The 17,829-nt window shown below is 36.2% G+C and overlaps 1 protein-coding gene across 4 annotated transcripts in view; it reads left to right on the top strand.

Moving 5' to 3' along the window:
• Positions 1 to 17,829, top strand: part of PRR16 (proline rich 16) — a 185,028-nt gene that overhangs the window by 107,619 nt on the left and 59,580 nt on the right. The window contains exon 1 of one of the 4 annotated variants that reach the window (XM_041760370.1): positions 12,372 to 12,474. The exons of the other annotated variants lie outside the window; for them this stretch is intronic. The gene's annotated coding sequence lies outside the window, so the exon portion shown is untranslated. Of the gene's footprint in view, positions 1 to 12,371; positions 12,475 to 17,829 lie in introns of those variants that run through there. 4 annotated transcript variants of the gene reach the window in all.

Raw genomic sequence — 17,829 nt, 5'->3', positions numbered from 1 at the left:
TCAAGAAATAAAAATCCAAAAATAGATTTTAAATTGATGTGTGCAAATCATCATAATCTTGAAATATAATATGTGTAATAGCTCTCAATCTAGGATTAAGTATCCATGCTTCATTCTCCCTTATTTCTTCCTTTAAAAAAAAAAAGGCACAAGGGAAAAGTCCCAGTAAACTTCCTTGATTAAAACGCTGGCTCTACTATTTTCTAGCAAAGTGAACTGAAATTACTTAGCCTCTCTGGGCTCCAGTTTTATCTTCAGTAAAATAGGGATAATAAGAAAACCCACTTTATACAGTTATTATGAGGATTAAATCAGTAAGCTTTTTATTTTAATAAAGAATAAAATTAAGCTCATTAGCCTGATTTGTAAGGCTTTCTTACTCTCTAATTTAAAGACTCTTTATGAAATGTATTATTTGCCTTAAAAAAAATCTTTGTTCCATTTAACCTGGAACAAGGCTAATTTTCTGAGTGTTCCCTACTGGCTATTACTTGAACACCTTTGCCGAGTCCACTGTCTTTAAGAACCTCTACCTACTTTCCCTTATTAGAATCTAATAGTATTTGATGTCACCTAGCACAGCCCAAGGGCAGTACCCATAAATTCTCAAGGTATAGAAATGTTGCCATTTCCCGTAGGCTTAATCAGAGGCTGTGGATTTAGGGCACTGATCTTTAGAGTAACTGATCAGAAGGCCACAACACAAGAGGTTCTGGGCTCAGAATTTGCCTACCAAGAAAGTAGCTTAAACTGAGAACAGTTTTGCTCTCTATGTATGCTGGGAAGAATGCTTTTTTCTTTTCTACTGAAAATTATTTCTGTGATTCATAGTTGATTTAATTTTTTTAATCTAGAATCCTCAACTCATACTTTTTAAATATTTCATTGAGATATGATTGGCATACAGAAAGGCACCCTTATTTAACATACACAACTCGCTGAATTTGAATACATACTTATCTGTGAGACCGTCAGCACAATCAATGCGATAAACGTATCTGTCTCTTTCAAAGGTTTTCTCCTGCCCTCATTTTATATATATATATATTTTTTAAGAGTTTATTTATGGGCACCTGGGTGGCTCAGTCAGTTAAGGATCTGCCTTCAGCTGGGGTCATGATCCCAGGGTCCTGGGATGGAGCCCGGTGTAGGGGGGTGGGGCCCTCCCCAGTGGGGAGTCTGCTTCTCCCTCTCCCTCTACCCCTCCCCCTGCTCACTCGCTCTCTCTTGCTCTCCCTTTCTCTTTCAAATAAATAAACTCTTTAAAATTTTTTTTATTTATTTGAGAGAAAGAGGGACAGTGAGAGAGAAAGAGAGAGATCACGAGCAAAGAGGAAGGTCAAGGGAAAAGCAGACTCCCCACAGAGCAGGGAGCCAGATGCAGGGCTCCATCCCAGAACCCTGGGATCACGACCCCAACTGAAGGCAGATGCTTAACTGGCTGAGCCAGCCACCCAGCTGCCCCTTACATTATTATATCTTATGAGAAGAGCACTTAATATATCTACACTTAAAGCAAAATTTTAAGAGATACCTGCACTCCCAGTGTTCATTTCAGCTTGTTTTGTTCCCCATCTAAGACATGATTTTCAGAAACAACTGTAAGAATATGCTTCCGTCTCAACAGAAAGTAAACAAAAGATAAGTGACAACATCAGATGCTCTGTTACCAAGGCCTCATTTTCCAACCTCTTCTCAGCTTGATCCCTCCAGATCCAGCTTGGGTTCAGGATTCCTTCTCTTTCACTCTCTGCCTCTGAGAGCCCATGGCGATTGGCACTCAACTTGATGCACCCTTGGCATCATTTTGTGTCCTGAGGCCATTTGTGCACTTGACTCGTTTCCCCAAGAAATAGCCACTGGAGAGGATTTTGCCTTGTCTACCTGTTTTCCACAAGTATTTTGTCAGTAAGAGTTTCTTAATAAAGATTTTATTTTACACTTAGTCTGTAATCGTTGATAATATTTTATGTTCATTTTATAATGACCGATTCCATGTTCCAGAAAGTTTTAGAAAATGTTACTTTCTTCAGAAAGCTGCCATCTTGTGAGCGGCCACTATACATATCTAGAATTCTTAGCAGCTAAGAACGATGCTGGAACTGTTCCTGGGGAACTTTGAGGTTAGATAGACCAGGCTGACATCACCGTGAGGTTGATTCTAGATGTGTGAGCTCCCAGAGATCCAGAGATCCAGTTTCTATAGTTGTAGAATGGAGAAGGAAAAATTTTTAAATGGTTTAGTGAAAGTTGAAGGACACCTTGACTGTGAATTCAAGTGTCTGGCTCATCATGAGCATTCAATAAAGACTCGATGTTGGTCTTATTACTGTGAATAAAATATGAATCTATAGAAACATATATTTGTGATTATTTATCACTGTTCTGATATGTAGTAGCTCACCATGAAGAAAGCTTCTCTGATCTTCAACTGTTACCTATTTTGTATTCTTTAGATTTAATCTAATATTATTCTCGACTGTTCTCAATAATAGTATTGTATGTTTTTTTATGGAATGTCCTTGATTTTAAGAGAATATATACATGTATCTCACATATTTCTCTTCCTTCACCTGTCACAATCATTGTTCTAAAGGCTGTATAAATATTTTTATAGATGGATACAACCCTGGCTTGATTTATAACAAATGAACAGTGTATGTCTATTTTGTATTAGTCTTAGAATCCTGCACATTATGAATTATCTGCACATTATATAGTAAAATGTAAATTTATTTAGTTAATTTAATAAATACAATAACTGTTTTGGAGGGTTCCATTGTGTCAAGTACTTTATGTGTTCATTTGTTTTGTTTTTTAAATTATCTGTATAATAACTTCCTTTTGTACCATAATCACATGAATGGTCTAAGTGCCTTGGGTATATAAATTGTGTTGGTTGCTTTCAATTTTCAGGATTATAGAAATTGCTATATAATATCAGGATAAATATAAAAGTATTCTAAAATGTACTTTTCAAAGAGTAAACTCAAAGAAATTAATAGTGTTGTAAATATAATTGCATAAAAGCATTTGGAATTTCTTATTTGAATCTTTAAAAGAAGGAATAAAGTATGAGTTTTAGAATTATGTATTTCCTAAGAGACGTGGCATAACAGCTTTGCAAAAGTAGCTTGCGTTTTTATTTGTGTATAAAAGAGAAGAATTCTAGGATTGCTCTCCTCATCTTTATTTCTTATGCAACATCATAGCTTAAATCTTTATATTGTATTTTGGACATCTATCACTTTCAAATCAAAAAATGCCTGAGAAATAAACTAGCATCATCAAGGCACTATACTGTGTGTTACAGTTTTCCCATACATACTGATGATGTTATACTACTCCATAAATTTTGGTAACACACCTTGGTTGAAGTTTATATGCTGCTTCCACAACACTGTCTTTCAAACATAAAATTCAGATGAAAATAGTCTACTTATGAATGTGAAAAATATATTTGTAGACCTAGGGAATGAAATGCAGAATGACTCTGGAGCAGTGTTGTCTGCGGTGAATGCTTAGTAAATACTCTTGAGTGAACTGACAGTTGATGTGGCCAAGTTGTAAAATGCAATATTCAGGACCAGCCAATTTATTTTTGTTTTGTTTGATATATTGTGTCAACTGATATCTTACATTTATATGAAGTATATGAACCAGAATAAAGAAGAGGGTTTTTTTTTTTATTGTGACATTAAGAAGACAGGCTTTTTTGGTGAATGATGAAGCTATAATCTTCTGCAGTGGTTTATTTCAAAAGCAATTTGACATAAAACTATTCTATACATTAGTTCTTTTATTTTTCTTTTCTGCCCACTCTCTACCTAATTCATCCTTAGAGGATCATAATTTATTTTTTAAATGCTACTATAAATTTCTGTATCTTGGCTAATAAATAACATTAGATTTTCATAATAATGGTTATTATTTTATAGGACACATGAAAATATTTTAAGCACTTTTTATAGTTGAGATGCCCATAGCAGGACTAAAGATTGGCAACTATTGTGAAAATATAAGAGGTTTCTCATCAAATTTAGGATGGCTTTTTGTTCTCAAGTGTCACCAATTACTTGGCTTTGACTCCCTAGAACTGGCCATTGAAATATATGAAAGTTAAGACACCTGGGTGGCTCAGTAGGTTAGGCATCTGACTTTTGATTTTGGCCCTGGTCGTGATTTCAGGGTCATAGAATCAAGCTCTGCCTCACACCCTCTGTTGGGGTCCTCTTTGCCTCTGCCCTTCCTTTCTCTCTCTCTCTCTCTCTCTCTCTCTCTCTCTTTCTCTCTCAAAATAAATAAGTCTTAAATAAAATAAAATCAAAATAAAAGGACTTCTGTCACTGATTTGAGAAGCTGGCTATATTTTTTCTAATCATATTAAGATAAATACATAATACTAAATTTAAGTTTTTTTCAGTTATGACCTTATGCTACTTTATTGACCACCAGTGCAATACTCTTAGGAAAAATTATTGTAAACCATACCACTTTCTTTATCTAAGATCATATATTATTGGTTCTAGGTATTTAGTCAAGCAAACATCCAGAGCTGTGTTAAATAATTTCAAAAATGGAGGAAATGTTTTGAGGATCTAATCAGAAATAAAGATCCTTTTTTCCCTTAGATTTGTGAGTATGAGAGTTTCACATATCAGAAAATTATATTTTATTGATGCCTCTTTAGAACCTGTACATAGTTGTGCTTGGTCCAACTGTTTCAGGAAGGTATTTGAAACACTACAATATAACTGTAATTTATAACAACTTTGTTCAGGTAGTCAGTTGTAAAATGTACATCTTAGCTTATTCACTTTTCTAAGAGAGACATCTCTTTTCACCTATAAACAAAAAGTGAAACGTTGTCGGTGTTTTTTTTAACATACTGTTTTCCAGATGCAATGATGTAATGTGCAATGTGATAATTATTTGTGTCGTGTTAGCCCTGAAAGGAAGAAACTGAGACAAACTTCTTGTTTTTTTCACTTTCAGAAATAGATCCATAGTTTCTTTGAGATATCTTAATCTACAAAGGAATTCTAATTGGGCATTTACAGAGATTTGTCTGTACAGGGTTGCTGAGGACAAGAGCTGTGTTGGGATTATGGATGATGCTGTTAGAGACTCTTGCTCTTTGCTTCCTTGGAGTCTCTTCCCTTGTTCACCGTCTGTCTTAGTTTCACAGTCCCTTTTAATAATCTGCTTCACTGAGATAGCAGTTTTACCAGGGCTTCCCACTTCCCAAGGCATGTTAAAGAAGATTTTCACTAACCTCTTTAAATTATACCAGCAGGGAATTTTCTTGTGGTGCTTATTTTGTTTCTGTCCATTTGTCTTGTTTTCCTGACATTTATTACCCATCTATGTATTTTTTTTATGTTCTAATAAATTCACTTTAGAGGAGACCACGAAATTTTTTTTTCAAATTTTATTTATTTTGGAGAGTGTGTACCCAAACAGGGGAGGGGCAGGGAGAGGCAGAGGGAGAGAGAAAATCTCAAGCAGACTCTGCTGAGCATGGAGCCTCCTACCGGGGGCCCTGATCTCATGACCCTGAGATCATGACATAAGCTGAAATCAAGATTCGGAGGCTTAGCCAACCTGAACCCCCCAGGAACTCTGGAAAGTCTTTTAAATTTGACATATCCTCAGCCATTCTGATCCTTTCCTAATTCCTGTTCCCCTAAAAATAAAGAAATAAATAAACAGTAACAACTTACATTGAGAGAGCTACTTTTTAATGTCTTTAAATCACTTATTCTTTTCCTTCCACTCATCCTTCAAGTGGGTAGCACATCTTGGACTTGTTATAGCTGCATCACAGACCTGCAGACCTGTTTTGATTGAAATCTGTCCCTTATATTTCCGTGGAAAATATCCAGTTGTTTCACTTTGAACCTAAATGAATAAGAAGTAATGACTAAAAGCTTTTGGAAGGGCAAGGATGGAGTAAGCTTTAACCTTCCCTCTATAATCTCCATGTTTTATCCTATCCTTACCCCTGGGGAAGGAACTTATGCTTTCGCTAAAATTAGGGTTCTCAGTATACAAAACAAGTTCCTTAGACTAGGCCTTTGTCTAGTATTTCCAATTAGATTCTGCCTCTGAGCCCTTCTCATGCAGAAATGTTGAAACCAGCACTGATATTCAGCACTGATTATTACATTAGGATTCAAAATAGGGGGCAAAAATGAAGAATAGTTGATGTAAAGCTGTCCAACAAATGGGAAAAGCAAAACAAAAACAAAACTGTAGACATGTCTTCACAGTGAAGGTTTGTTTACTGCTTAACAGTTCAAACTTTATAAGCACTTGAGTAGTTAAAAAATGGCTAGAGTACTAATTCATGGTTTTATATACTGAAAAAAAAAAAGCATTTTAATCTATTAGTTATAGGCATGTTTCTATTAGGCTAGATGTTACTAACCTGTTTTCAATTAGAAAACTCCATTTCTTTAAAAAGCAGTTTTTTTTTTTTTTTAAGAAATAAGGCTCCTGGGTGGCTCAGTCAGTTGAGTGTCCAACTCTTGATTTTGGCTCAGGTCATGATCTCAGGGTTATGAGATTGAGTCTTTCATTGTAGGGCTCTTTGCTCAGCAAGGAGTCTGCTGGAGGTTCTCTCCCTCTCCTTCAGTCCCTCCCCCCAAAAAATATATATTGTGATAATTATTAAGTATTCTTAAATGTCTAGGTGGTATTTCATCTGTTTTTTTATTTTTAATTCCTGCTCCATCCAAAGTTCTGTTGTTATGTTTGACCCTTAAAAAGTTAAATGGGATTAACCCATTTTTGGTGGTTTTAGAATGTCAGTTGAGATCTTCATTCTCATTGTATTCCTAGTATCAGAAAGTTGTCAAAAAGAAGATCTCTCCTGCTGGTCTCAGGATTCTGAGAAGCAAATTAATCTTTGAAACTCCTCATATTCAAAAAAGAGCTGACTGTTCATCCTGGAAAGATCATATCTTCCAAAAATATGTGCTTTCCTTCTATAAGAAGGGATATTCTTCATCAAGTTACATCACTTGGTTTCTTTTTTCAAATTATTCAGGGACATTTGTCAAATCCTGTGGAAACAGATACAAAAATCTCAGGATAAAGTGCCATTTATTCAGGCTTTTAGACCATGAAAAGTTTCAGGATTAAAATAATATTAATATAGGCATGAAAGGAAGACAGTATATATTTTATGAAATTATTCCCCTCTTTTCTCTAAGAAAAGCAGCTCCTTACTGTTTAATATATAGATTTGCAGTGGAGGATGTTTTGTCTATCACTGTATGTGTCTCTGCTAGCCAGCTGAATAAATTCCCTACAAGGCTAACTAGTTCAAAATTCAGCTGCCTTGGAGTATTGTTTCAGTGCTACACTCTTATTTAAACTCTGAATATCTGATGTGGCAATGTGAGCTTTTAATTCTGAGGTCAGGGCAGCCCAGGTGGCTCAGCGGTTTAACGCCGCCTTCAGCCCAGGGCGTGATCCTGGAGACTGGGATCAAGTCCCACATCAGGCTCCCTGCATGGAGCCTGCTTCTCCCTCTGCCTGTGTGTCTCTGCCTCTTTCCCTCTCTCTCTCTCTCTCTCTGTGTATCTCTCATGAATAAATAAATAAAATCTTAAAAATAAATGCTAATTCTGAGGTGAATGTTAACTATGGTTGAAATATACTTTAAACCTAAAAAAAGTTTCCATATATACATTATTTAATGTGATTCTTTTGAAAATATATGCTATTTTGTGTTCTAAAATGTGAATACATGCAATTGTTTTATTGTATTACTCAGTGAGCCATGTATATAATATCACTCATATACTCTCACAAAATTTTAAAGGCCTTTTTAGTATGGGTATTAATGCCTGTGGTTTTTTTTTTCTTTGAAATTGAGCACTCAGGTGATATATTTTGGCCCTGAAAATTCACATTTTCATTTTATTGAAATGAGGGCTTAGTGATGAGATCATTCTCTTTTCTGCAATTGAAATTCTTACTGGACAAAGACATGAATGAGTGTTATGGATACTTCCTGAAGATTCTGGGCAAAAGCATCCACTTAGTAGTTTAGCAGAAATTGAAAGATAGATAATGCTCTTATCTACCCATGAATTTATTCATGGATCCTGGGTATAGCATATCTTGCCCAAATCTAAATACTATGAAAGAAACCTAGTAATTAAGCTTGAATTTTAAAACAAGGGTCACATCTTATGTAATTGCTGGTTTTCTGGATAATCATAGAATGCACAATTAGAGCTAATATTGTTATACTATAAATGAGGTATGCTCAATTTAATAGTCAGCTTTCATCATTGTCTTTCTGATAGCACTTAAATTGAAATTAATTTCAATTTGAAGTTTGTAAATTTTTTTCTTTTGCTATTTTCCTTTCTCTTAAATCTTGAAACATATATCTTTAATCTTCAATTACCCTGTGGAAGGTCATGCTCTGTATTTTTTCTAGAATTCTATAAGTCTTTTATTACTAAAACCCATTACTTAAATCCCTGAAGATGTTTCCATATCATTTACAAGAAAGCGATTTAAGCCATCCATTCTACCTTCTATTTGAGACAAAATAAGTAACGTATATCCAAAATTTGAATAGTTTAGTTTATTCATATGATTGCTCTACATGTATGATTTGTCATATAATTAAGTTCTGTTTTTAAAATGTATTTATATTGTAGGCTTTTCTGGGTTTCTTGTGAAATTTATTTTAATATTTTTATTTATTTATTTGTTTGTTTGACAGAAAGTGCACAAGCAGGGGAAGCAGGAGTGAGAGGGAGAAGCATGCTTCCTGCTGAGCAGGGAGCTAATAGCTGGGCTAGATCCCAGTACCCTGGGATCATGACCTGAGCAGAAGGCAGATGTTTAACCCACTAAGCCACCTAGATGCCCCTCTTGATGCAACTTCAACAGCATCATGATGTGTTGATTCTTGATAAATACCTTTTCTTTAAGGCAGTTATACATCATATAGGTAGGTGATTGCCACTAAAAGTGAGACAGAACCCGAACTTTCTTTATATCCAGACACATGAGTCATTTAAGAAATCTGGACTCAGTCCAGTAATGCCTAAGAGCTGAGCATTAATTAAATTTGTTTAGCCATAAACAAATCTCCTTTGATTCTCAGATGCTAGTGTTCTAGAGGGTAGTAAGAGGTTATCACTTCCCTGCAGGAACTTTCAGTGCAGCCAGTTGGATACTGATTAGAATTTGAATGGTGCTTTTCTTTGCAAAGCACTCTAGCACACATGGATTCAGTTGATGGATATTTGTAGCTTGTGGGTATGGGTGTATGTTTGATTCCTAGATAAATGTGATAGCCTCATACAGAGACATCTTTTTCTTCTATTACCATACCATGACCCTGTGCATGTGACACATTTTACAAATGTATGTTGTTGATCATGAGGAGACCAGAGAATGTGGCAAGCTCAGTGTAAAACCTGTCATGATTTTTGAAAAACCTATTCAACATTCAGTTCTTCTACTGTGGGCTTTTTTTGCATCTTCTTGTTGGAAGGATAAGCAAATACTCAGAACAGAGGTATTAAAACAGATTGTGGATGTTGATTAGTTCTGCAAAGGCCAAAAACGTAAATGCACATTTGTCAAGAATTAAGGTTTGGTGCTTTTCCCTTTCACAAATTCAGATCATCTTCTGTAATTTCTCAGTAGGTAATTCTAAGCATAGAGTTCAGACAGCATCCTTCTAGAATGGGTAATAATATTCTTGACAATTGAAATGTGGTTTCATGATTTCCTTCAAACATTTACCAGATAATTTCAAAACTTTTCCATTCTGGTTTTAGCCTCATCTGAGACTCTGTGCGAAATACATGGCAAGGGGTCAGAGGAGGGGTGAAGGACAGAATTGTTTAGCTTGTTGTTGGCAGAGAAGTTGTATTGCTGAATAAGATCACACATTATGGCTGGAATGGTTTGGTAACAGTTTTTTCCACACTGGAAGGCCAAACAGTCTCTGCCAAACAGAAGAACATAATCTATACTGTCAGAATGGAAAAAAAAATGGAAAAAGTGGTAGCCATTATGAAGCTGGGGAGTTCTGGAGGTGACCTTAGAATTTGGCTTTTGCACGTTACCATGAGGAGGAACATACAGACACCCAACTACTGCAGAGTGGTTGGCTCCTGTATTGCCCAGAGAATATTTGACACTGAAACTAATGAAAAGGTGAAAGTGTTCAATTCCAAATTCTTTCTGAGAACTTCTGTTAGTGAAGATTCTGACATGCATCATTGCTACACTGCTCTTCTGATTTAGTAACAGAAATGGAGAGTAAATACTAATGTGCTCGAAAAAGTGTTTTTCCTTTCCATGTATTAGCTCATTTAACTCTTACATTGACCTTATGAAGCTATTATGATTATTTATTTGTTTACTTGCTTGTTTATTTTTACCTCCCTTTCAGAGTTAAGAAAGGAGAGGCAAGTTAGTATCTTGTCTGGGGACACATAGTGAGTCTGGCTGTGGACGTCGTACTTCAACTACTCTCCAGTGTCTTGGTATGAAGAATGATACAGTGGTGCTCAACAGAAAAATCTAGATCCCCTTCCTTTAGGCCTTGATTTTAGTGTCTTTTTTATGTAAAATATTTGTTTTGGTCAGGGGACAGATGTACATAAATTCCTTCAGAAGTATTAATATAAAAAAAGAAGTATTAATATAGACAGCCTAATTTTTACCATTTCTTTGTTTTTCCACATTATAACTTTATGAATCTCTGATTTTTGTCACAATTCTTAGGAGTACTCAATGTAGACTTAATGTGAAATGTGGTTAGAAACTTTGCTGTTCTTGTTAACTTTATTAAAAGTGTGAACCATAAAATTGTTCAATACTAATAATAGTGCCTGCATAATACTATTCATTAGATTATTTTTTAAATGAGCATTTTTTTGCATTCACATTTTATGATTCATTATTAACAGAAGTGTTTCCTGTAATCCACATGTATGTAACAAAAGAGTGATCAGGGGTTATATGATTGTTTTACCTCCCACAACCACAAGGGCTCCTGGCACATAGTTGGTGCTCAATGAGTATTTCATGAATGAGTATTCATCATAAACAAATGAATGATGAAGTTAACTGCTTCAAATAACATTTGAGCTTATTCAAATGCATAATTTTGCATTTCCTCTACTATTAGAGAAATATTCAAGGTTGTTGATAAATAAAATCAAGAATAGAATGGGAAGCAGCAGGATGTTGAGAAAATCGTGCCCGTTCTCAACCCTTTGCCCCAAGCTGGTTCTTTTGAGGTCCTTGAAAGAGGGGTACTTCTTAGTTTTCTCTTCATTGCCAGTACTGACAAAGCACAGGGCTCTGGAAGTCATTAGTGACAGAAGAGTCAATGATTGAGCAGACTGAGTGACTAGCTTGTGTCCTTTCATGGACACCTCATCTGAATAAGATACAAGTATAGCAATCTCAGTGTTTAGGGAACATATTACTGAAGGCTTAAGGAAGGTGTAAGGACCACCTCCTTGGGGAATAGTGATCTAGCATCTCTGGATTGGGTGCAACTTTATGGACCATGAAGTCTTTATTTAGACCTCACGTCCAAGGGCTCTATGTTCACTGCCCTCTGATACTTAGAATTTTTATAGTAGCACTGCCAAGAGATCACTCAGCCTCTGCTTTGAGTTCCTCTGTCACTAAGATTTTGTGTGGGCTTTTGTTAACATGCTTGTTAACATGCTCAAGGGTACATTTGTCTGCAGCTAGTTGAGTCCACTGGCCCCTCATCCAGCCAGCCTTGGTTTACTAAGACAAGGCATCCTTTCAAATATTTTAGGACCATTCTCTGATTTCCAGAGGCTACTCTAATGCCACCATACTACTTGGGGGTATTTACATCAGTCTCCAGGACTTGATTGACTCCTCCTTCTCCTTCTGATCACTGGCTAGAGCTGGTCCTGATTTGTGGCTGTTAATGACTCATTGGGCAGCAGTACTGAAACAAGATTGATTAACGAATAAATGTTAATCTCAGGAAACTTCCCAGTGACTTGCTATATAGCATTCTGTTCTTAGAAAGGACAGGTACTCAGTGAAAAGTTCTTGAACACTTACTTACTTGATTGCTTGATCTATACCACATTTCCTATGTTTTCAGCCTCATGATGTCCTTCACATACATTTCCTTCATATGTTAACTTGTCCTCTCTTCCAGTCACATGTCCATCTCCATTACTCTAGCCTCTTTCTTCCTGTTCCATTAGCTGACTAATGCTTTCCCCCCCATGCCCTCCATTCATAATCTCCTGTACCTGTTCAGTTCCGTGTGTTTGGAAAGTCTGTAGTAACTACACTATTTTTAAAAGTTCTCTAATTTTTTTAACAGAAGCTCCATAACCTCCTCCCACCTCCCCACATGATGACACAGGGAGACAGTGCTACAGGCAGACAGTGACAACAGGACACCAGGAAGTGCCTGAGAAGGTCAGCCCCACCTTGACATGATGTGTGCAGGGATTTGGACAACACATACCACCATTTCTAAGAAACATGCAAGTCCAGTATATAATTCGTTATTTGAAATATAGACAATAGTTGTGGTTAACAATCAGATATATGACTACTAAAGTAATTACATAATGACCCTGAATAACAATTAGCAATCACAACGCCATGTAAGTTGTCATATTTTTCAGTCTGTGTTTTATGTTTAAATTCCATAGAGGAAAAAACGTATAATAACACCATGAAATGAAGCATTGTTTGCTTTGTGGGCTCCAAAGGTTTTTTTATGGAACCCTTATAGTATTTTTGTAACTGTAGGATTTGACTTCCAAGATGCCAGGATTAATGAGTTTGTATTAGCACACTTACACTTTCTATGATCAAAACTGGCTTACATTTCCATAATTTCTCTTTATATATATTGACTATAGACAACTAGTCAAGTTGGCCATTAAAAAACAAAAATTACTAAATATATGATTATTTAGAATCAAATATTGAATTATTCTCATTTTTTCCCTTAAAAGTTGATTTGTGTTGTATAGAACTCATTCATAATTCAGGGATAGTTGGCTATACCATAGGTGACTGTAAGAAGGATCATTACCTTTAACAGCTGGGAATTCTTAATGAAGTGAAAACGTGTACAGTCAAGGTCAACAAAGTTTTTTGTTACAAATTTTTATTATCCCAACATCAAAGGCTACTGATAAAGGTTTCCTTGGTACCAGTACTTCTCTATATATGAAAGAATATGGGTTTATTACGTATTAAGCTCCAAGGCTTCTGGAATAATAATTTAATTTCAACATTTGTATCTGTATAGGATTCTACTTATCATTTGTGTTAAATATGAATGTTAAATTTTTCCACACTAGATAAAATATGTAAGATGCCATGGTCAGTTAACTATTGAATTGGAAGAGCAAATTTACCATATCTAACACCAAAAATAAAAGATGTCTGGGTAATGTCAGATATTGGGGATATTAGACATGTTTCCAATGACTGTTTTTCTTTAATCAGTTACATTCTTTTGTCATGCATTTGGGAATACTGTATTTGAAATGAATTCCTCAGAGTAGTGTTGATTTTGTAGTTGAGAGCCTGTTAAGTAAGCATTCTGTATTAGTGTATAGTGAATTCAATAATGTAAATGGTAATTTTTGTTTTCAATTTTGGAGTTGTAACAGCCATACTGGTTTTTAATAGTTAGTACCTGTGCCATGAATTGTCTTCATTTTAATGTGCCCTACTCACAAAACAAGAGGGGATGTTATTTGGGATTTAGCTATACTCATCTTTTCAATCAAATTCCACTGTAGAGGTAAGTTAAATAGAAGTTATTGAGTACTATGTAAATATACTGAATCAAAAGTAAGGGTATGTTATTGACTAAATCAGGAAAAGAGCTTTAAAAAAACTGTCTATACCTATATTGGTAGGTATGACCTGTAGAGAAGTATTTAGAATAGCTTTTTTATTTCACTTCCCCTTTTTATAAATAATATGATTTCACTGTAAAGCTACATGCCATATCCAAGATCAGATTACATGGTGGAGATAATGTAAGACTAGAAACAAAGATTTCTTATATTTAAATTCTGGCTCTAATATTAACTGATGATTAATATTTTGCAAGTCATTTATTCAATATGAGTTCCTAAGACCTTCAGCTGACCTAGTGGACTAAAGAATTCAGGACGTAATTTCCATGTATTCTGCTTGACATGACTTTTACAGAAAAAACAGAGCACTGTAGGCCCAGCATTTTGCATTGGAATAAAGTCTTGACAGTCTACAACCAGACAATTTATTTCTTCTCCAGTGAAGTATTTTGTACCCTTTAGATTTCTGTTGTACTCATCAGACAGTGATAGAACCTCTCAAATTCATTTATAGTTTTTCTAGTAAAAAGATTCAGGTCTAATATTTAACTGTTTTAGCTGAGTTTAGTTCACTATAAATAGGATTAACTGTTGAAATGATTATAAAGTTGACTAGTAAAAATAATGCTATGGAATTTGCAGTGTCTTCATCATGTTTATAAGGGCTATAAATTTTTAAATACCTCTTCAGAAGTATTTGCCACCTTGCACAAAAGAGAAAACTCCAACATTTCATGATGCTATTGAGTTTAACCACAGCTAGTTCCTGAGGCCAAAAATCAATCAATCAATCAATCAATCAATCAATCTTAGGTCGATTGAATAAGAGTTGTCACTCAAAATGGTTGTTATTATACTAGCACACTGATGAAAATTACATATCCGAATTAAAGAGATGTGGGAAAATTTGGGAAGTTGATAAATCTCAGCAATAGGAAAATTTCTCCTAAGTGTGTCATTTAGATATAATAAAGCAGTCCTTTGATATCTTTATCATTTTTGACAAACTGAAAAGAAACAGTTTGAACTAATATAGTAGATCACTTAATCATGCATTTGCTCAGCAATTAGTGAAAATGTCCTTTGAACTGGACACCGTGCTAGAAATAAAGAGATGTGAAGATTCCTAAGACAAAGTTCTGCCCCTGATATGTTCAGAGTGCAGTAGAAAAGTAAAAAAAAAAAAAAAAAAAAAAAAAAAAGAACAAAAAACAAAACAAAAACAAAAAAACAAGGTAAGGTAAGTGAGTTGGAAGGAAATCAGAGCGAGAATATAAAGTCATAAATTGAGTTCAGGGAATAAGGATGACTAGTGGCAGTAGAGAGAAACTAAAATGAATGTGGCTCACAAACTGAAATAAGTATTGTTTCATAGCCATCGAGATTTCTAAACCTAGACTGCACAAGCCATGGCCAAGTCTCCTCTTTCAGTTAGTGCAATGAAAAGGAGATGAGAAATCTCAGCAGAACATTTGCGGTGTTGTGCAGTGCCATAACAAAACAGTGGACGGAATTTATCTCCAATCTGTTCATCACAGAGGATGACCTTGAATATGGTAACCAGTGGAGAACTGGGAGGGCATGGTGGCAGGAAGGCCCATGGTTGCAGGGGGACTCAGGAAGACCAGCTTCATGGCTATGTTGCAATTCTCCACTGGTGGTGCAGTGATTGAGAACCTGCAGGAAAGTGTGCTTGTGAGATGGGCTTACTTGATTTTGTTGTTAAATCACAACACTGTAGAAATTATTCTAGGGAAGTATTGTTTACACTCAGCTTTAATCAGCAAGCAAGTGCTTCTATGGCCTAGGTCCCTGAATTTGTGATAAACACAAAGCCATAGGTAAAAAAAGGCAGAGTGCGCTGGTCTTTGGTTATTATCATGGTAACTGTCAAGGTCCTTCACATGGAATGGGTAAAATTACATCTCCCCTCTGACTGGCCACCTTCTGTAGTGCTTTTTGCTGAATCCTTCTGGCTTTCTTAACTCTAGATGTTTCTGTACTCAAATATTCGGTCTGAGAGCTCTCTTCCTGCATCTCTCCTTCTCCCCACCCTGCTGCTGACCTCAGCTAGTCCTTCAGAGCTCATCACCAGGTAGATGTGAGTGCCTCCCAGAATCACAGCTCTAAACTCACCTGTCTCCAGAGCCTGTGCTTCATCTCCGATGGATATGTCGTGGGCATCACAAAAGGAACATGTCAAAAGGAGAACTCAGAGTCCAAACCCAGACCCTCAACTCTCTTTCTCCCTTCTGTTTGCTCAATGTCAGTAAATGGCCCCATAATCTTACCGTTGCCTGGCTCCAAATTCTTGGGATCATTCCTGTCTGCTCCCTCGTACTTACCTTGCATGTCCAGTCTTCTAGAAAGGCTTGTCAAACCTGCCTCCAGAATATATCCTGAATCCTCCTTTTAACTATCCTCATCCTTTCTCTAGATGATCCTTACATGAATTCCTACCCAGACCCTGCTTCCTCCCTTGCCATCCTATAGCTACTGTTTTTCTCAGAGCACCCAAAGTAGGGGTCGAAATAGAAAAGAATGAGTGTCGTCTCATGTTGAAAACTGTGTTTCCCCATTGTCACATGGATGTCTTCAGTTTCCTTGCCATGGCTGTGTACCTTGTGGTTAGCTCCCTGTGGCCTCTTCTGACCCCAGAACTCATCCATCAGTCAGATGTCCCTGCCTGCCATTTACCATACAAGCTACTCTTTCGGTTCCTTGGGCTTCCCAAATTCATTCCTGCTTCCAGGTCTTTGCTTTTGGTGGCTGGTCCCTTCCCCTCTTATAGTTCCCAGTGCTGGGTCACCTTTCTCAGAGGTGCTTTTGCTGACCACCCAGCCTGGGCTGTCGCTGTCCATATGTGTCGCTGTCCCGCACTGTCACACACTTAGCCTCTTGGCACATAGTTGTCTCTCACTGTACTGTACGCTTTGTATTTTTCTTCATCACACTTACGATTCTGTGATTTCTCATTTATGTGCTTGTTTTCTTGTCGACTGTCGAATGTGAGTTCCTTAAGGGCCTGAACCTGTTCCTTTCACTACTGAATCCTCCACATCTAGAAAAGTAATGGCCCAATAAGTATGTATGGAGAGAAAGAAAAAGATCCTTTCTGCAGATCAGTTTGTCCTTTTTTCCATTTTCAGAGGCTGTCAAGGGGTCACCAAGAAATAAAGAAGCTTCAGAGAGCTGAAGAAATGCCTCACTCATGGCTTTGATATCATCTTCTGGGAACAAATCATGAAAAGTGTACATTTTTTTAGAAGTTGGCTCTCCATATTTTAGTAACTTCTTGCAGTCCTTAAATCAAGTGCATTTTGCATGACTTCCTTTTTACTCCTTAGAAGTCTCTATGTCAAAATAGAATTTGATTTGCAGAAACTTAATGTTAGCCCTTTGAAATGTATGCAGTAGGGAGAAAACAATAAAAAAATGCCTGCTGTTCATTCAGAAGCACAACACATTTTGCATTTGGAATTAGGGATTAATGCATGAAATACCTCACAAAGAAAAAAAATCAAGGTAATACGAAATAGTGCTTTGACTGCAGATACATTTTTTTCCCAGGGATTTATAGAATATAGCACCATTTGAAAATGTGCTGGTACTGCAGTTATTTTAGGATAGGGAAGAAGAAAAATGTTCCAATCATCGGACTCCTTAGTAATGTGCAAAAGAGACATACACAAATGGAAAGGTTTTATTGTAATAAATGTATCAAGAGTTGATATAAATTATGGTGAGGGCAGCCTGGGTAGCTCCCTGCATGGAACCTGCTTCTCTGCCTGTGTCTCTGCCTCTCTCTCTCTCTCTCTCTCTCTCTCTCTGTGTATCTCTCATGAATAAATATAAATAAATAAATAAATAAATAAATAAATAAATAAATAAATAAATAAAATAAATCCTATCACCGTTCTTAGATTTTCTTTGGTATTCTATGAAA

This window comes from Vulpes lagopus, chromosome 7 (assembly GCF_018345385.1).
Source record: "Vulpes lagopus strain Blue_001 chromosome 7, ASM1834538v1, whole genome shotgun sequence".
NCBI classification, from domain to species: domain Eukaryota; kingdom Metazoa; phylum Chordata; class Mammalia; order Carnivora; family Canidae; genus Vulpes; species Vulpes lagopus.
This window is presented reverse-complemented; position numbering and strand designations above follow the sequence as displayed.